General features: G+C 34.0%; 1 pseudogene; it reads right to left on the bottom strand.

The window, feature by feature from the left end:
• Nucleotides 1-1,562: 1,562 nt before the first annotated feature.
• Nucleotides 1,563-7,360, bottom strand: LOC139448193 (uncharacterized; annotated as a pseudogene).
• Between the last annotated feature and the right edge of the window lie 14,766 nt (nt 7,361-22,126).

Below are 22,126 nucleotides of genomic sequence, written 5' to 3'. Positions count from 1 at the left end.
TATACAATGAATATTTCCCTGTGGTTTTTTTCCACCTTGACAATGACCTTGACCTCTGACAATGGCCTTGCCTGCAGCAGTTCACATAAAAACAACCACCAAGCGACGTGTGTCATTTCACCCTGGAATGTTATAATTTTGTAGCAGGGGATGAGCCTTAAGAACAAATGAGTAATACATCTGATAATTACATATATTTACTTGAAATAAAGAAAATCTCTCATAAAGCACTTGGATTTTCCCCCTGTACCGGGTATTCTCAACTTGCGAAAAATTGTCCTTTACGATAATACATGGCAATACTACTCAAGAATGTGAAGATGTGGTAATTTTCTGGAAAATTATACAGTTGAAATCTCAAACCCATGTACATTTCAATGAGCCATTTCTAATAAAGATACGAATGAATAAATACATTTCTGTATTTCTAACAGATTTGAAAGCGAAGATGATAGATAGGCAAATACACTATTTACAATACATTATTTATATTACGTGACCATGCACAATGAAAGCATGTGATGTGCTCATGAATACACAGTTTACAATGTACAAATTGGGAGCAGAAGAGTGTATTTGTGTAGTACATACATATACATAAGGTGTTTCTCTAAAATTCAAAGAGACAGTATCATGTATTCCAAGTATCAAAATCAACTCAGTCATGAACATCTGCACCCAGAGACAACAAAAGCATGTCGACAAGCATTTCTATTTTCACATATACATCAACATCAAGTTTATCAGTCAGATCTGAACAGAAATTATTTCTGACTAACGTAACCATCAGAAGATGGAAAGAATTTGAAAGAACAAACCATCTGTTTCTATTTAATGTGTCTGTCTGTATAAAAGAGTAGTTATTGTGCTATCAAAACAATAGAATGGAATTGGGATTTGGAACTTTGTCTTTCTGTGTCAGGTACACACCACTATGAGTCAAAATCAAACTTGTTGCCATGGAAACAGAATAAATATAAAACTAAAAAGGCACCTGTTGACAACCTGGTCTTCTGTATGTGCACAGTTTTAAGCAAGACTACCCATTAGTTTCAGAGATATGGTCTGCACCAACAAACCACCATAAACAGAGTCAAAGTAAAACTTGTTGCCAGGGAAACAGAAAAATAATAATAGTTTTAAAATAACAAAAGGCACCACTTTATCCACCGATGAATACATCTACAAAGTAGAGATGAAAAATGTCAAACAGTGTTTGAATTCAGCTCCAGAAACAACACCTCCCCCCGTTTCTGTTCAGTCTAACTTGTTCCGGTGAAAAAAGGAACAAAATTTAAAAACAAAAAAAAATCCTAAATAGCAAAACACAGCACTTAATCACCTTCTAATACTTGAACCAAATTTTGATAAAACATAGCTCACAGTGTCCAAGTAATGCTCCGAAAATATGGACCTACAGACAGATCAGATGATGACAATATCCAACCGCATTATATGCAGAGGGGATAAAAATGAATATGTGTACTATAATGAGAACAATACATGTATCAAATGCATGTCACCAAACCCTCCCTTACACAAAATCAGATTGTAAACTTGGTCTAGTCCTTGTTGAGAAAGAGGGCCAATTTCGGAATGACATCCTCAAGGGTTTTCTTTACATCTGTCACACGTGGCTGTCCCTCAGAGTCATTATATGTAGATGTATTGCGAAGACCATCTCCTCCATCACGCTGAATTTTTTTGGCACAGGTGACCCAGATTCAGTCCTGCAATTTTCTCGGCAATTGACATTTTCAGGACAACTTGGGCTAAGAGATGATGGAGTGTTTTGATATGTTTGGCCTTTTCTTTGTTGAAGAGAAGTAGATTGTGGACTGCTGATGGTAGGAAACTGAACCTAGCATGTTCCTGAAGTTTCATCTTTGTGTGAGATACAAGCTTATCAAGGACCTTTACATCTTCTATGGCATTATGTGCTTCATATGATGAGTGCAAAAGGTCTTGGCTAGGTCTTCTTGGTTGTATGACGATTGTCCAGGAAAAGCCTTCATGAAGACAGGTAGGCTATCAATAATACCTGATACACAGTTGAAAAATTGTGCTTCACACTGGATGTTGATCAATGCAGATGAAAATACAGGAAAATCAAATCTTCTTCCATTATGCGCTACAAGGAATACATTGGGAAACCCACTGAGCCATTTACAAAACTTGTCAACTGCAAACTGAACAGTTTCAGGCTGGACTTGTTTCCCATTGACCGTCATTGTACCAGTATTATTAACTATGATACCAGTAACCTGTTGAGCTGTAGTTGAGATTGGTACTTTTGGAAGTACATAGGTTGAGAATCCCTTTCCTGTTTCCATATCTGAAGCTGCAATCTGTGTGATATGTGGCATTTGTCCTCCACGTACTGAAAAAAAGTTCAAGCTTTAAAATCCAAGTACAAACAATATGATATATAAGTACATGTATCACTTGATGCTTATTTAGGTGATGCTTTACTAATCACAGACTTATTGTCACAACAAGTAAAAAATGTGTAATCATTCAAAAAGTTCATTCAAAGATGAATAATCAATTCCAACTTACTTAGGTCTGTTGTCTCCAAGTCAAATGTAATAACCGTAGCTTCTTTGCCAGCTGATACAGTCGCGTATTTCCCACGGGGTACTGCTTCAGGTAACTGCTCAACATCTACATTAGTGGTATGCCCAATACCTGTGATATGAAATAATTACTGTAATAAAACGTAAAACTTTTTCTTCTATTTATTTGGAGTCGGAGGAAGTCGGCAAAAATAAAGTTTAAACAAGCGTTTTGTTTGTTTGTTTTGCTTAATGCCTCACTCAGCAATAATCCATGTGTAATGTGATGCAGAGGAAAACTATTCTTCCTTGAAAATTAAGTAATGTTGCAGTGTGATATTGGTATTACTTGTTCACATATACTTAAAGGAATGTTTTTGAGTATATTTTTGTCAATAAATGAGGGAATTATGCATACAAAATAGAATTTGGACAAAATAACAATGAGTAAAGTAAAAATAATGAAAATGAACCATACCTGACTCATAAGTGTTCTCTTCTAACGCTTCATTGGCACCCTGTGCGACTACACGTTCCTGCTTCAGGGTAACACGTCTTGTTTTTGTTGAGGGTAATTGGGATTTTAGTTGTACACGTTTTCTGCGCTTCATTTGCTTATCAGCATATTTTACAGAAAATGTCCCGGGAGAAATTCCTGCTGCCATGTTGACCTGAAATAGAAGGATGAGTTGCTGACACAGCCTGAACAAAATAGTATGCTGTTGTTCTCTTTCTGACCATCTTTTACTTAAGATCCTTTTATCAATTTCTTTTTACAATATAAATGAATGCTTTATAAAACATTATTTTTGTTACAAGTATTTCATTGAAAAATACAAAACAAACTTACAACACTGGAACTGTAACCCTGCTTTGAAAGTCTACAAATACAAAAAAACAGGAAAAACCAACATAAATTCAAAAACATTTAAAATAAACATGAAAAAGCATGCATCAAAAGAAAACAAAAGCAAAGTTGAATCACATTTTTGCAAATAATGCTATGTTAGTAAGTAGTTCAATTAATCAGAATCAAAACAAACACCAATAAAAACCAGTTTCTGTTGAATATATACCTCAGACACATAGCGTCGTCCTTCATTAATGAAGGCTGTTGTTGCTGCAACACGAAAGTCCAGGGACTCTGAATTCCCATAAAGATTTTGGTGCCCTCAATGTGACTTCGTGATTTGCATGTTCGCACTGTTGACAGGAGCCTAAATCAGCATATTGTTCAGCATTAGCAATAACTGGCTCGAACAGTTTTTTCAGCTTTGACTGTAGTTCATCATCTTTGAGAGCTGCTTTGTAGGGTAAACTTTTATGAGTATTCTTCTCATTTGATGATGGACGTCTGAAGCCACAGAATCTGGGAAAACATAAACTGTGATCTCCAAATTGATGACAAATCAACGCTTTGAGATTTTTCTCCAGTCCTTCCTTGTTCCCTTGGTTTTTGGCGAATGTATATTTGAGACATTTCTGAATGTGCATAATCACACTCTTACTGAGCTTTTTTCCTTGCAAGGCATATAAGCTTTTCCCTATGTTTTTCACATGTGATTTCTATCAAACTGTATTTTCATGGTAATGTTCAAGTCTGATTTGATATGAGCAATCATGGTATTATCACCGTCTCCTTCCAGGTAATCAACAGGAGTTCTACCCTCAGAAAGCTCCTTGATGCCTTGAACCCCACTTTTACATTCCATTAACCGAGCACTACCAAAGTGATTTAGGAAAACATCTGTGCTTTCGGATTGGTAGTCCAGGTCTATTCCTCATCCACCACTTGCATGTGCCGCATGTTCGGTGACCCACTAGTGCTTCAACTACCTTCTTTCCATATTTGGCCTTGCTCATGAAAAACGTTTGGTTGCATGTTTAAAATATAATTGCTGAGGCACATGTGTGTCATAATATTTTTAGGCAAACAGAATCATCATAATAAAGGTGAGGGTGGGCCTCGTTGGCCCAGTGGACTAAGGTGCTACGATGGAACATATAGTCTTTCTCCTCACGTTTCTACCACTCAACACTGGCCACTGTCATAAAGTTGAAATATTCCAAAGTGTTGCGTAAAGTAAAAATAACAAAATAATGCCTCAAATTTCTTAAAATACTTACATGTAAGACTGTCAAATGCCCTTTTATGCCAGGCTGTGTCAACTGCACAAGACATTCCACTTGTGGTCTTGCATGGAAATCTGGATGCAAGTCTCACACGCTTCTAAGATGTTCAGATCTTCTTCTTGCCGGGTTGTTTGTGTGGGGCCTGAGGAATTTGTTTAATTTCGGCATCAAGACTGGCTAGCATTGACGGAGTGATTACATTGAAACACATAAAAAGAAAACTTTGATACACATCAATAAATTTTCATGTCTGGCAAACCAAATCCAAAAAAATGAATTAAATACAGCATTTACATTTTAAAAGTTTCATCCTTATATAGCTAAAGCTAATAAGGTCTGTGATTAAACCCGGTTTTCTTGGTGCTAATAGGATAAGGTCCCCCCCACCCTCCGCCGCCTGGATGTTACACTAGTGAACCATTGCAGGTTAACCTGCAGTCGAAGTCGATGGCTATATACAGCTATATACAGCTGGCTGGGCTGAGACAATGCAGATAAAGTGGTTAAAGTGGTTAAAGCCTAGTTGGTTAAACTCTCAATCATGCACTTGGCTACATGATCAAATAAAACTATTGTTTGTGTTTGAATTTTTTTCAAAATTCTCACCTGTTTGAAGATGAGACTGGTGGACTTTCAATATTAGATGCTTGAGGAGTTTGTCAGAATGTCCACTTTCATCATCAGAACTAGCATCAACTACTGGTACAATAGAGGAATAGGATGACATTAATAATCTGAAAAATTAAAAATGGAATCTAAATTGTTTTCATGTATTGTCAAAATGTTTGTTTGCGATCAGTTATTGTTTAACTTCTGTGGTGGGGGATTTAACTGTGTAACTTTAAGCTGCAAACACACACCAATGCAATGAACCAAACTGAATTAATATTGGTGCTTTTATGTGCTGAAACAATTTCCCTCATGGAACCACTTACTCTACAGTCCCATCTGATGGATTGATCTTCCATGTCCCACAGAAATACTGAACCTATGGAAAAGTGTCTTGTTGTTTCTAAATGATATACAATAGTTGCATATACAATGTACAATGGAATATTTTCAAAATAATATTATTTCCATCTGAACATATCTCCCACTTGCCAACACAAGCTATACATGTACATACTTAAAATATATAGAAAAGAATAAACCTACTTTCAGGAGGTGCGTCTTGTAGAGGACAAACTCCCAAATCTTCTATCACCTCCCCCATGATCTTCGCAACTTGTCGACTCTCATCTTCTGCAATGTCTCTGTACCAAAGAAATAAACCTGATGGGTTAAAGGCAGACCAGGAGCAACAAAGTGAAAGAGGAATTCCAAATTCAAAGTGTTGTTTTTTTTATATCCGACGCCAATACGAGATGATATTCTTTGTTTATAATTGACGATTTCCACAATATCTACACACTCAGTCGTCATTAAACAATGAATTCATTTGATTCAGAGTATCCACCATGTTTATTGTATCCTTGTGTTATTAACAATTGGTTTGAACACAAATGACCAGTTTCATAAACAAACATTGTTATGACATTGTATAGAACTTACTCCATCTCCATTCTAAATGAATCATTTGCAGCCTCTTGAGTCGACTTTTTGGCAACAGCTTCAACATAGCCTCCAGCCCTCCGTTCCATGCTTTTTAAACATCTCTGGTTGATGGGTTTGATATTTAATGTTGAAAGGAGATTATTCACCCTGTCTGGTCCCCCCACGCTATCGATCATAGCTGTAAATAAATATTAGCCACAATATAATTATACGAATGCATCTAAAAAACATTTCGGAATAACGGAGGGATGTGTGCCTGTTCATATACATGTGTAGTTGGCAGTAAAAAATTAAATCAATACTTTTCATAAATCGGGCATATCTTCCGCGCACCCGCTACCCGGCGGGTCTGAGAGCAATACTGCATTAAATTTCACCCCACCCCCAAGACACAAGGACAACTGTTACAAGAGTGCAATGTCTGACCCTTGTCCCATGTTGAACCATACAGGAAAAAAAGCTTAATATACGTACTTACCTTTTGTTGATAAAACAAGACAACGTTGCCAACATAAGACATTAATAAAACATATGATATCATTGTGACATGATTAATAAGAAAGGCATTACGCTGAAATAGCTGATCGAAAACAGGACAATATTTGTGCTATACATCCTCGGAATGCCAAAATTTATGAGAGCATTTTATTGATCATTAAATGTAAAACAAAAATAAAATTTACCTGTTCCAAGCTTTGTGTTGATAACAAAACATAGCATCCCTGACTTCCGCTTCTTCTCCCTGTGTGTCTTCCCGTATGGAACCATGTTTATTTGCCCACATTCCGCGTTCTGCCATTTCACGTACAAATAGTCCTTTCCTCCTCTCACCGACAATATTCCCATACGTTAATGGAATAGGGCCCAATTTGCAGTACTTGCAAGCGACGAGATTGGAGAGAAGTTCCCCGAGCTCGACGATTCTCCGCCCTTCTTTCCATCCATCTCTGCTTGTGTATTTGCCGAGTTGTTTCGAAAAAGTGGACAGTCGTCGTCCTTGCAAGGATCACTGTAGCAAACATGTTGTGGTCGATGAGCACGTTCGACTTTAATATTTTGATGTGATTACCGGCCTTTTTCTTTTTGAATCGACCACAGCTGTCTCTGTCAGTCGCCATGATTGTTTACAATAAGGGGCATAACTCTTACTAGGTATTACATCACCCGAACATTGCCGATGTTGGAAACATCGGAAAAAGTCGTAGTTTTCACCGGCAGGATCCCATTATACAGGGAATACCTTAAGACCATTGTAGGTTTAAGGGTACAACACACGTATAGCTTGTAGCGACCAGAACTGGGATAAACAGTCCACAATTTCGTAAAACCCCATTGACTGTGGTAATGCTTTCGGTTAGCTCTAAAACGCATTGCGATATATATGCGGAATATGATTTAGTTTATATTGTTTTGGGGAACCATACTGAATATCATCTTTTGTATATTTCCATGTTCCATTCCAAATGAATAACCCACATTAAATTCTTCACTATAAATTGAAAGCAGTAATAATTCAGTTATTATTATTTTGTTATTTTGTACTTGTCAAATATTCACACGCCTTTCTGTGCGGCAATTCACATTTATGCACAAATGTGACTGTGTCTGTACAATATTTTTTTTCATAAATTATGTTATAAATAGATCAATAATTGAAATCAAGGACGTGTTCCTACATCACACTGTGGTCACAATAGTATATGTTATAGAATCGTCCATATTACAAAAGTAAAAGCAGTAACTTGAGTGGTTTCTGAATGACTTTGACTAGCTGAACCAATGTTTCTAGTCAATATTAAAAAATCTCGCAACAAATATTGTTTTATTATATATAAGGTTAAACAGCGACTAAAATACGCGATCAGCGAGTCTCTGATTTAAACAAGCCGATAGCCTGCTGAAAGCCAAGTGACCAATCCATAGTGATGGATATCGTAGCCCGAACATTAAAATGTTGCATTGGTAAACGGAAACGAAATTGACATTGAATAAATTATGCAAATGCCTTTTCTGTGCAGGCAGTTACATTTCGAAATGAAAATCCTGTGTTTGTATATATATTTGTACAAGTATCGCTTGTCCCCAACTTGTATTTTCATGATTCAAATAAAACTGTTTTCTATAAAATATCAAGGGGGGTACGGCACTGGAATCGGACTGTCCTGCAGCGAAAGCGAATTGTTCCTATATGAGTAAACACTATTTGTATTGTAACAATCATTATATTTTCGCGATTTTCGGAAATCCACGTAGGTGAAAGAGTTGTTACATGTGTAACTTCTGCAATAAGTCTAAAAAGTAAAATGTTTCTGGGGCATCAACGCATCAGTCATTAATTCTTATCGACGACTTAAACAAAAAAAGTTAATTGTCCGATGATACTGTCGCCTAAATCCAGTTAATTGATGAAAATATATTTAAAAAATCACAAGAAAAAACAACACAAGTCTGTCCAGTGGGGTGCAGTGGATTTTATATCTTCTGTGTTGTTTCAACATATCTTATATTTAAATTGGGCACAACTTATTTCAACTTGGGTATATAACTTTCATTAACAATATTTACAGGAAACATAAATACACTGTTAGGAAATGTTCAGAAAATAAGGAGTATAAACACAAGAACGGGGAAGTACAAATGGAGATTATTGATAGATATGTTTTGGAAAATTCGGTCTCTTTTGAAAATATATTTGTGTACTTGTTACCTACACAGCCATTTATTATTAATTCAAAACTATGTATAATTTGTGTTACTGATGCAAACAATGACCTAACCTCGTCATCCAGTGGACATTCCTTTGACGTTATCTCATGAGAGACCTCGCAGACAATTTAAAATGTTGTATTTTTGTTTGGATTTTATCTCTTATATATTGTATGTTGTTATTTCATGTGGTTTGTTTGTTTATTACTCTTAAGTTTAGTGAGGGGGCCTGAATGTATCTCTTGACTCACCTGTACCATTGTTTCAATAACCCGTACCCAGTGGCCCTTACCTGGAAAAAGCTTACCCGTAGAAGTTGATATTATTAATACTAATATTCAACACAAAGACATAGTTTTATCTAACATCGACATGACCCTCAAGAGTTTCTTGACCCAATATGCTTAAACAAAAGTTCATTTGATTGACTGAGCCAATTTGTAAAACACTCATAATTTGACTTTTACTGTCAAAATAATGAGATTTTTTATAAAACGCTAAACCTTGATAATCTGAAAACATGAGTGAAAAGCATGTTAATAACTGAATACGCCAATCGCTACCGATACGTAGTTTGTAATAACAATGGCTACCTTCAAGGCAGTCGGAATTACTGAAAAAACATCCTATTTATTTCACAAACTGGTCTCTTGGACGGAAGTAAGTATAAATATGATGTTGTCTACGTCAGATCGATCACATTCACCGAGACTGAAGTATAAATTTGTATGAATTGAATGAAATTGAATAAATATGTGCATCAAACACTTTTTTTGTATGTTTTTCTTTGTCTCTTCTGGTTAAAACAACCCTGTTTCTCCGCCACTTTGTTTTCTAATAACAAACAGGTCTATATGGTACGGGTCAGCCAAATGTATAGGTACGGATCAGTCAATTTTAGGTACGGGTTAACCGAATTTGGGGACGGGTCAGCCAATTTTAGGTACGGGTCGGCCAAATGTAGGTATGGGTAAGCCAAAATCTCAGGTATGGGTGACGGGTTGTTGAAAGTACGTGTTGACTAGTCCCCTTCTCCAATATGTTAATCACTTCACATTTTTTAAGATGAAGGAAATTAAGACAGACTAAAAAAGTGGGTCTTTGTATATGTTTTTGAATATTACACGCATTGCAAAATGTTTATAAAGTCCCCGTCTAAACAGTAATAGACAAAAGGTCCCATAAATATATATGTGGTGACTTTATCATTGTAACTTTTAAATAATATGCAAAGTTAGCGATGTTTTCGTCTTTCTGAAGAGTGCTCCATCCTATTTCAAGAATGTGTTTTGGTAATCCTGTAACTATGCGTGCAACTTCAAACGGACAGTATATATTTACTGCGAGTGTGCGTTCAGTTTTCTCATAGAACATCGGTATATCATGTTTGCAGTAGATTTTATCAAGTTATTGCTAAGAGAATACCATTTTATTCAATCTGTTAAGGAGCCTTTACGTCTAAAGATATGTTTGAAGGCAAGGAACAAATAAAAAAAAAATAAAAAAAATAATATCCTTTAAAATCATCTCATTATTGGACTTTAGCCAATTTGGTCTAGTTTCGAAAATTTGTAAAAAAATCTGTAAAATTCAGTCAAAATTAAAAAAATTCAATCTGGGATGTTGCCGTTTAGTCTGGTTATGTGTATTTAGGCAAGGTATAAATATTAAAGAAGAAAAAAATATATTCTTTGAAATCATCAGTTTATGGGACTTTAGCCAATTTGGCCCAATTTCAGTACTGTAGAAAAATCTTCAAAATTCAGTCAAAATTTGAAATTTTATTTTGTGATTGAGCAGTTTAGTCTTAAAATGTATTTAAAGGCAAGAAACAAATAGAGAAAAAAAAGAATGAAAATAATATCCTTTAAAATCATCTCATTATTGGACTTAAGCCAATTTGGTCCAGTTTCAGTAATTTGGAAAAAATCGGGAAAATTCAGTCAAAATTTAAATATTCAATCTGGGATGTTGCCGTTTAGTCTGGATATGTGTATTTAGGCAAGGTATAAATATAAAAGAAGAAAAAAATATATTCTTTGAAATCATTAGTTTATTTTACATGAGCCAATTTGGCCCAATTTCAGTTCTGTAGAAAAATCTTCAAAATTCAGTCAAAATTTGAAATTTCATTTTGTGATTGAGCAGTTTAGTCTTACATTGTATTTTAAGGCAAGAAACGAATAGAAAAAAGAATAAAAATAATATCCTTTGAAATCATCTCATTATTGGACTTTAGCCAATTTGGTCCAGTTTCAGTAATTTGGAAAAAAATCTGTAAAATTGAGTCACAATTTGAAAACTTAATCTGTGATGCAGCAGTTAAGTTGATGATGTGTTTTTCGGCATAGAACATACGAAAAAGTAAAATCTTTTGAAATCATCAATTTATGGTACTTAAGCCAATGTGTTCCATATTTTAATTGGGGATGGGGGGAATGGGTTAGCTCAGTGGTTAGAGAGCCTGCCTTCAGCCTCTAGTTTCACCCAGGCGCTCACTGAAGGTCCAGAGTTAGATTCCCATCAGCAGCAGTGGTGAAATTAGGGTGCAATGCTAAATTGCGAATGCATACTTCATAACACCCTCTGTCAGCCAGATACCGACATTGTCCTCCAAGTCTTATTACATCACTCAACTACCATGGTGGTGTTGGTTCTCCTCCTACATTAAATCTGGACGTCGTTAGATCAGTGAAATATTCTGGAAAGCCACATTTAAACCAAAATCACACACTCCCTCACTATATTTTCAATAATCTATCTAATAACAGATTATCTCTCTATGTCATTTAAGAAACAAAGACAAATTTCAATTTATAATTTTTATTACTTCACAAGAAATATCAACAGAAGAGTCCTTCACATACCAGTAAGCACTCATTACAATCTTTACTCTATCCTCACTTTCATTCATATCACAAACTCTGTAACAAAAAATCTGACTGAAAATATACATTGAAGAAGAGTTCTATTTTGCATAACAAAACCATAAATACATTTCATGTACATAATGCATGCTCAAACACAAGTAGATGAGGTACAAATTCTTCCACATGATTGTGTTTTTAATTCACATTTAATTGTGGCAGAACATCTGTTACAAAAAGGGTAGTTGGAGCCCCATGCAGAAAAATAAATGTGGACATGTTTTTGGTCTTTTTTAAATACAGAAGACAAATACATGAACAAACGTTCATAACCATTCATTCATGTTGCATCATAAGGAAATTCATTGATCTTTAAATATTTTGCATTACTATTGTATACAATGTATTCCCAAACAATTCTACATGATTTTTATTCAAATAATAAATTGAAATAACAGAAAAATATTATCTGTTTTGACCAAGTAGAAGAAAATGATACCCAGTGGATAAATCCATGTTAAGAATAAACATACAAAAATAACATAGGGACAGAAAAAACAAGGTTGGTTTTTATATTTTTAAACAAAATACTTTGATGTTTCACGATGTTTATTTTCCTCCCTTTATAAATTAAATGAGTTTGTGATAGCAGGGAAAGTTTGGTCTGCCTTTAGCCAAAAAGTTGTGTAACTGTGAATTAACATGTGCACCCATATAGATTCTAAAGGGGTGGATGGATGAAGGGTAATAATTGTGAATATTTGTATAAAAGTTGGTTCTTGACGATTTTAGTATTTCTATGATCAAAATGAAATGGATGAGTTGAATTCAACCATCAAAATCTTGAAAAAGTATATGAGTGACATTGTAAAAGGGTAACAGCGATATAATCATACTTTTAAAATTGTCTTGTCTTTATGGCATTTAACCTCTGACCATATTCTACAACTAATTAAATCTATATCCAAAAGTAATTTAATTATGTCATAAGAATATGTGTTTTTTACATAATATTAAGGCACTGTTTTTCAGTGTAAAATCAACAAATTAAATTCCACATGTCAAGCATCACTGTTTAAGGTAAAAACAAAATCCCAAAATATAAAGGTTTTGAAAGAAAGTTCACAAGGGTCGCATTAAAAAATTCTCTGGTTTACAGGTATGTTCACTTCTGAATGCAGATTTTAAAGATGTGTTTCAGGAAATTATTTTGCCTTTTTTCATGACAGAGAAAAAGAACAAAATATGGCAATTATGTCATGGCAGAAACAAAAACATGCTAGTTCTTTTTGTAAAAAATCATTGTATTGAAAGATTAAAACTATACATGAATGACAGGGATTTTGCATCATAAGTGCCAAACGTGACCAAAATAGAAAGAAAATTTTTCTGCAACATGAAATAACAGTGTGTCCTGTTCAGTCAATGGACAGAATGCAAATATTTTTGGTCCTTAACGCTTTACCACATGAACGCCTTTTCCGCTAGACCCATAATGACACCTTGGCCATATCCATAATTACACCTACAATTAAGCTTCCTTGCTTGTAACTATTTAAGGCAGAGTATCAATCTTTTTGATATTTGCCAAATTTGGTAAGTATAAAATATACATATGTTGTGAGAAATGTTAATGAAATAAATACATTTGAAGATTTTCATCACATTCAGTAGTTTTTTGCATATACCCTTCAATGTTTTAATAGTAAAGTACTCCATTGGTTGAACAGAGACATCAACATGATTGTGGCAAACAGTGTCATCTTACATAAGAATAAACTACAAAACAATAATCTAAATCCTGTCAACAACTTTGATTGCCAAAAGACATTTCAGTACCTGTATACCTCTAGACAACTCTGTGAAATAGATCACAAGCAAACAATCTAATCATTAACTAACTTCAAGGGCCATACATGTAACAAAGTCAACTTTACACAGAATAAACCCATGCAGTATAAATATGTTCAGGCCAATGTGATGTCCAATATCAGTTAATAGCAATGTACATTGAAGCCACTGTAGTCAAGAAAATACCTCTACCTGACAATCTTGACTTGGTAAATTGATTCATTAAAACCAGATGCAATGTTTTCAAGTTCTATAGACTTTGATATGGACACCAACTTGCAACAACATGTTACAATCTGAGTGCAAAAATTATGCAAGATTTCATGTTGAACTTCCAGTGTGTTCGTTTTACTAACATTCAGTAACTTTTTTAAGAACAGGTTTACTCAATTGTAGGTATTAATCAATGATTACATCAGCAACAATTATTGGTAATAACCAGAAAATGGTTACTTCTATGCTTTTCATATTAACAAACTGATGATCATATGATGATCAAATCACACCTTTTAGGAAATGTCCATCTAAATATATTTCAGCAAACTTTATTTAGACATTCAATGTAAATTGTTAATGTTATTAAACAAACACTGATAACAAGAATCATGAGAATATGACACATCCTCACAATATATCACCAATCTCATGAATAAGAATAAAAGGCAGTATCCATTTCCTATTGAATCTACGTACTGAAAAAAATAAAACAAAATTGTCTATATTCAAACATATCCAAAGTCACATCAACAATATCTGACTGATCATTTCCAATTTTTTTTGAAGATATAATTAATATTTTTTCTTCTCAGTAAATATATTCAACTCAACTGAATGTAATGCTCACTTGTTTCCAGAAAAAAAGTAACAACTTGAAACTTTAAAACACTTTTCAGTAGCAAAAGACAATTGTCCAATATCTCATTGATCATTCTGCAAGTTTCATGAAAACATGTCTAATAATTCATAAATTGTAATCTTGAACAACACCCCACTCCATCTGAATCCAAGTACAAATTGTTTCAATGTCAACAAAAAGACTTTCAATAATTCCAGAAGTAGTTAAAAGCACTAGTTTACTGCTCTAATGATACACATGCTTTTTCTTTATGATCAGGTTAGTTACAAGTAGAACTGTTAAGATCTGTTTCTATAGTATACCCCTATTCATTTTTCGATTATTGAATCACCAAAACATGCTACATTAAATAGTTTGGAAATTCATAAACATTGTTAAGATTAATACACACAATGATCTGCACTAACAGGGTTTTACAATATTCAACTGAAATATATATCAATGGGAGGAGACTGAGGCATGTTCTATACACATTTGAATGAAAGAAAGGTGCAGAGAACAAACCACATCAAGTCATCAATGAATTGGCTGCATTCACTAAAACTGTAGCCCTTTCAAAGGAGCATCATAATTATGCAATCAAAGCTGTTTTGAATGCAATTCTGTCCTTTGACACTTTGGGTTGATTGAAGAGTAGGTTCTCCCGGTCAGTTTCTCAGCAAGGAATATGATTACTTCCTTAATGGCCACATACAGAATGTAGTGCCCTGCGGCCCTGCAATAAATAAAAGCATATTTATAACCAGACTCAATTTTAAGAATAAAATAAATATCTCCAGTTCCAGTTTCATAAATGTAAGTTGTAACTGGAATAATTGGAAATCATTTATTTGTCAAAACTTCAAAGAAAGAGTTTTTTACAATTACAATGAATATATTTATTTTCAGTAGCTTCATTAGTTACATTGTATTTGATTATTACTTTTACAAGACCATAATCTCATTCTTTGGTGTCTCTATTTTCACAATGCTAAATGTTTTTCCAATGTGGGAGATATGCTAACAAAATATGACTGAATCTGTTCCCTTTCACCAAATTTGTTCTTTTCTGTTTAGCATTCATTCCAGTGAGTGTTTAATAATAATGTATCTAACAACATTGTACCTATAACTATGTACCAGAAATCAAGCAAGCAAACCTATACACATAATACATACTATCATATTTCTGGAACATGTCTGCTTCAGATAATATAACCTAAAATTGTCAATAATTAAATGTAGCAGACATGTTGGTTTTCCTAACTGAAGGAGACAAACACGTATAGAGGATATTTGACTGTTCCTGTCGAATATGGTCTTTATTTCATCGAGTGAAGTTGACAAGTTTGTATTTCCATGAGTGGCATAGCTGCAAGTCAAATGTTCTATTTATTCTTTTCTTTCTTATCGCTGAATCTTATGAAAACCAAACCGATGACTCACAAATTCAGTACATTCACTGTGTCGGTCGTCTTGTTGACTGGTGATACGCATGACGTCATTGCATTGTTTACTTTTTTATTTTGTTATCTAACTCAGTGAAGATGCGGGCTTATTTTAACTGATAATTGCAGTATTTCACTGATAGAATTTTGTGTACTCCATTGGAAGTTCCCTGAGATCCGCATCAACATCCGGCACAGTAAAGATCTGAGTCACTGACTTAGTGTCAGGGCGAATGAAAGGAATCAAAGGTTGTCAGTGACATTAATGTGAAATTTAGACCATGAGCAATTTTAATATTATCAATTACTTTAATGTTATCAAGATGAGCTTAAAATGCAATGAAATCATACTTTATTCCATGTTCTACTGAATTGAAATTGATACTTAAACTTTGTACCGCCAGTATTAGCATAATGTTTTCACAAATAAAGAAGCCATTTCGAAGAATACATTTCTATCACTTATCTGTCTCTTCACTGTAGGATACAAGATGTTCTCAGATGTGGATGTTGTTGCTCCTGAATTACATATTGAAGATGTCATGACGTTTAATGCAGCACTTAACCAGCTGTAATATTGGAACATGATTCAATTCAACACATGTCCAGCCACTACAACATGGAGAACTTCTGCATTACTGTGGGGAAACTTCTGAATGTGGACAAATCTGTTCCATCAACATGAAGAAACCTGAAATGAAACAATAAAGTATGTGATGCAGGACCAAGTTAGCTAAAATCCCATAAATTGATGATTCCAATGGATATTTCTTTCTGATTTAAAACTTACTCCTCGCTTAAATACACATCATCAGACAAAACTGCAACATTTCAAATTGAATTCAAAAATTTTGCCTTAATTTTAAAGATTTCTTCCAAATTACTGAAATTGGACCAAATTGGCTAAAGTTCAATATTGAGATGATTTCAAAGGATATTAAGAATGTAAGACTAAACTGCTCAATCACAAAATGAAATTTCAAATTTTGACTGAATTTTGAAGATTTTTCTACAGTACTGAAATTGGGCCAAATTGGCTAAAGTCCAATAAACTTATGATTTCAAAGAATATATTTTTTTCTTCTTTTATATTTAATCCTTGGCTAAATATACATAACCAGACTAAACAACAACATCCCAGATTGCAATTTAAAATTTTGCCTTAACTTTTAAAGATTTCTTCCAAATTTCTGAAATTGGACCAAATTGGCTCAAGTTCAATATTGAGATGATTTCAAAGCATATTATTTTTTGTGTTTTTTTCTATTTGTTCCTTGCCTTAAAATACATCATAAGACTTAACTGCTACATCATAAAATGAAATTTCAAATTTTGAGTGAATTTTGAAGATATTTCCACTGTACTGAAATTGGACCAAATTGGCTAAAGTCACATAGTGAGATGATTCAAAGGATATAATTTTTTCTTCTTTCATATTTAATCCTTGGCTAAATACACATAACCAGACTAAACGACAACATCCCAGATTGAATTTTTAAATTTTGCCTGAATTTTACAGGTTTTTTTCCAAATTAATTATATTGGACCAAATTGGCTTAAGTCAAATATTGAGATGTTTTCAAAGCATATTATTTTTGTATGTGTTTTTTTTCTATTTGTTCCTTGCCTTAAAATACATTGTAAGACTAAACTTCTCCATCATAAAATGAAATTTCAAATTTTGAGTGAAGTTTGAAGATTTTTCCACAATACTGAAATTGGACCAAATTGGCTAAAGTCCCATAAACTGATGATTTCAATGGATATTATTTTTCTTCTTTTATATTTGTACCTTGCCTGAATACACATCACCAGACCAAACGACAGCATCACAGAATAAATTTTCTGCATTACTGTGGGGAAACTTCTGAATGTGGACAAATCTGTTCCATCAACATGAAGAAACCTGAAGTAAAAACAATAAAGTATATGATGCAGGACCAAGTTAGCTAAAATCACATAAATTGATGATTCCAATGGATATTTTTTTCCTTTTTAATATGTACTCCTCGCTTAAATATACATCATCAAACAAAACCGCAACATTTCAAATTGAATTTTAAAATTTTTACTGAATTTTAAAGATTGTTTTCAAATTACTGAAACTGGGCCAAATTGGCTAAAGTCCCATTAATTGGTGATTTCAAAGGATTTTACTTTTCCTTCTTTTATATATCCCTGCCTAAATACACATCATCAGACAAAACAGCAACATCCGAGATTGAATTTTTAAATTTTGACTGAATTTTAAAGAGTGGACCAAATTGGCTAAAGTCCAATAATGAGATGATTTATGAAGGTTATTATAATTATTATTTTTTCTACTTGCCTTAAAATACATAATCAGATTTGGCCCTCTGGCACTCTACCACAAACATGGAAAACAGCCCAAGTGGTACCGGTTCTCAAACCAGGTAACCCCCCCACCCCCCCCACCCCCCGAGAAACGGATTCCTACCGGCCCATTTCCCTAACTTTACATATTTTGAAACTTATGAAATCCATCATAAACAATAGATTAAAATTCCAAATTACCTCTCAAAACCTCCTTAACGAGGACCAGAGTGGCTTTATGTCAAACCACCAAACTTTAGACCATGTTTTACATTTGGAACTCGACGTTAAAACAGCACTCGCCAGAAACAATACACTGTGGCCATTTTCATTGATTTCAGTAAAGCTTTCGACATGGTTTGGCATAATGGCCTGATTCAAAAACTTTAAGAAAAAGCCATAGATGGTAGAATTCTAAATTTCATTCATTCTTTTCTAACCGACAGAAACATCACAGTAAAAACAAACAATTCTCTATCTGCATGATCTGACCAACACTATTTAGAAAATGGCACCCCTCAGTGAAGCATCATATCTCCAACTCTTTTCAATTTTATGATTGACGACATATTCCCACCAGTAAATAAAAACATCACTACTGCAAAATTTGCTGAAGACATTTGCTTTTAGACGTCGTCAACATCACTAAAAGAAATTAAAAAAAAATCCAACCCCTTCTAAGCGATTTAAAATAGTGGGCATCCCAGTGGGGATTCAAAATCAACACACAAAAAACCATCAGCTTATTATTCAAAACTAGACACATGCCAAATTACACACCCAAACTCACCCTTAACAATGAAATTATTGCATTAAAAAAAAAGCAAAATTCCTGGGAATCACCTTTGACCAACAACTAACATGGGTCCCCCATATTCATAACTTGGCCAGCTCATGTAAAAAAGATTCCAATCTAATGAGAGCCATCAGCGGCTCTGATTGGGGTGCTGACAAACAAACACTACTCAACAATTACAAAACACTCATATTACCTAAAACTGTCTATGCTGCTCCGGTCCTCCACTCCATCACAGAAAATCTAGACAAAAACCTTAATTCCATTCAATATAAAGCCCTCAAAATAGCACTGGGGACCAGAACCAGTACCTCACTAAATTCACTCCAACTCATATCCGGCACTACTTCAATACAGTTTAGACGAAACCAAACCATCCTAAATTACTGGGCTGGGGCCTAACACAACCCAATATTCAAACAAATTACAGCTAAATATCAAAAAACCTCAGACCCGCCACACTCAAAAAATTCAAACACAACCACAATCCAACTCCCTACCTAACACACCTACATAAACTTATCAAAAACCACAAACTTGAGAACATAAGACACACACACCCCATCACACATATACATTAATGACACCCCCCAACCAAAACAGACCTCACTTTACACTAAACATTCACACTCCAACCCGACATCACAAACACAGACAAAACAACAATTACCAACAACTATATTCAACAAAACCGGCCTAACCAGACACACATCTATACCAATGCCTCCCAACCAAACAGTAATATAACAGAACTAGGGATCCAAATCACACAGCCAATACCAATCACCACTAATTTCCATTATACAAATTTCACACATTCAACTATAGCTGAACTATTAGCCATCCAATGTGCTTATCACTATATAAAACTATCCAATGACAAAAAAAATTATAATTATTTCTGACTCCCTAGGCTCAATAACCCAAATCCATAACAAAAAATCTAAATCGCGCCAAAATATCATTAACAACATCATTGACATATACACCAACATCATAGCAACAAACAAAACAATAACACTACTGTGGGTACCTGCCCACACTGGCATACAGGGAAATCAACTTGCAGACACAGCAGCCAAAATAGCCACTACACAACCATCTCCTTCCATAAACTTCACCACCAGCAAAGCCGAAACTAAAACAATCATCAGAAAAATAATCAAAAATCAAAATATCCAAATTAATATTCAAAATTGTAAATCCACATGGATAAAATCTCTCTTTATTAAACCAGTCACTAAATGCTGCAACTTTACAAAGTCTATTCTTTCGGATAAAGTCATAAACAGAATGCTAAGTGGCCAATTTAATCTTAACAAAACACTATACAAACAAAACAGACACCCACACCCCAATTGCATTCACTGTCATCTTCCAGAAAACCTAGAACACATATTCAATCACTTCCCACAATACAAACAACAACAGACAGAATTATATAACTCTCTCCCCCCACAGTGCAAAAACAACATCACCTTACTACAACCTTCCACTGACCTCTCCAAATACACACACTTAACAAAATTCCTTAAAACAACCAACCTTATAAAGAAACTTTAAACTAGTCCCAACAAATTATCAGACATAACTTCTATCCACTAAAACAACATTTCTCCACTTTAGGATCGGGATCGAAATTCCTAGCGCGGATTGTCTTCTCCGACGTCCGCGCGAAAAACTCACCCATATCCAGCCTACTAAATACTATGTTTAACAAGCAACTCTCCCAAGCCGAGCTCCCCAGCAGACAATGTCTCATATCAAAACACAAAAATTAGGTATAAGCAGCTTAGATAATATCCCATCATCATGATCAAAGTTTGAGTCAAAAGCGATTAAGAACATGAAAATAATTACGTCATTGTCACATTAAAATAACATGGAGTTCAATGAGATTTTAAGTTTTGTTCATAAACATACCGTTGTTACGGCACACTGTGTGATATAAATATAGCATGTATAATTGAAATATATATATATATATATATATATATATATATATACACACACACACACACACACACACACAATTAATCATTAATAAAGAAAGAAGACATATGACTGTTTTGTATTACACAGGAGAATGTATTATTAGTTAGTAGGTGTATCCATTTTATCCTATAAGGCCCAAAACCATACTTTTCTAATGCCTTGGCAATAAACTGTCTTGATATTGTATCAAACGCTTTCTCAAAATCAAACAGGAGCAACATTCCTGGTCTATTTAGTCTTTTACATTCAAACATAATGTCATACAAAAGTCTTGTGTTTTCGCTAATACATCTTCCAGGAATAAAGCCAGTTTGATTATCATGAATAAGATGATCTAAAGTCATTTTCATTCTATTTGCAATAGAAGTACTAATTATTTTATAAAGTGCATTCAGCAATGATATTGGACGCCATGTTTTTAGAAATCTTCTGTCTTTGTTTCCCTTGGGTTTACAAGTAATGACTCCCCTTATTATTGCATATGTCTTTTCCATATTTTCAAAAGTTTCATTTATGTATCTAAAAACCAATATTTTTAAGTCTTTCCAAAAAACCGTAAAGAATTCTATTGGAAAGCCATCTATTCCTTGGCTTTTATTATTTTTCATTTGTTTTAATGCCTTTGATATTTCATCTAAAGTGATTTTTTTCTAAATTAACCTTTAGGTCTTCATTTAGACTAGGTGTTTTTACATTTTTGAGTATCTCAGCATTTTCAGTTTCATTTTCTTTTGGTAATGAATAAGGCTTTTCATAAAATTCTCTTTGTTCATTTATTATTAAGTCCCCGTCAGTAATTTCTTCCCCTTTATTGTGAATTAAAGTGTTTATGAGCTTACTTGTATAATTCCTAGATTCCAAAGTACAAAAGTAGCTTGTTGGTTTTTCGCCTTCATCATACCATTTTATCCTATTTCTAATATGTATTCCCTTTGTTACTTCTTCATTAATTTTTTCTAATTCTATTTTATATTTGGATAGTTCAGCCAATTTATTTTCACTAATCTGTTGAAAGTTATTCCAAATGTTTTCCTCTACTTCTTCTATTTTAT

The sequence above is a fragment of the Haliotis cracherodii genome, unplaced genomic scaffold, assembly GCF_022045235.1.
Source record: "Haliotis cracherodii isolate W230 unplaced genomic scaffold, xgHalCrac1.p SCAF_7, whole genome shotgun sequence".
In the NCBI taxonomy this organism is placed as follows: Eukaryota; Metazoa; Mollusca; class Gastropoda; order Lepetellida; family Haliotidae; genus Haliotis; species Haliotis cracherodii.
The sequence above is the reverse complement of the archived record's forward strand: the minus strand, read 5'-3'. Positions and strand labels throughout refer to the sequence as shown.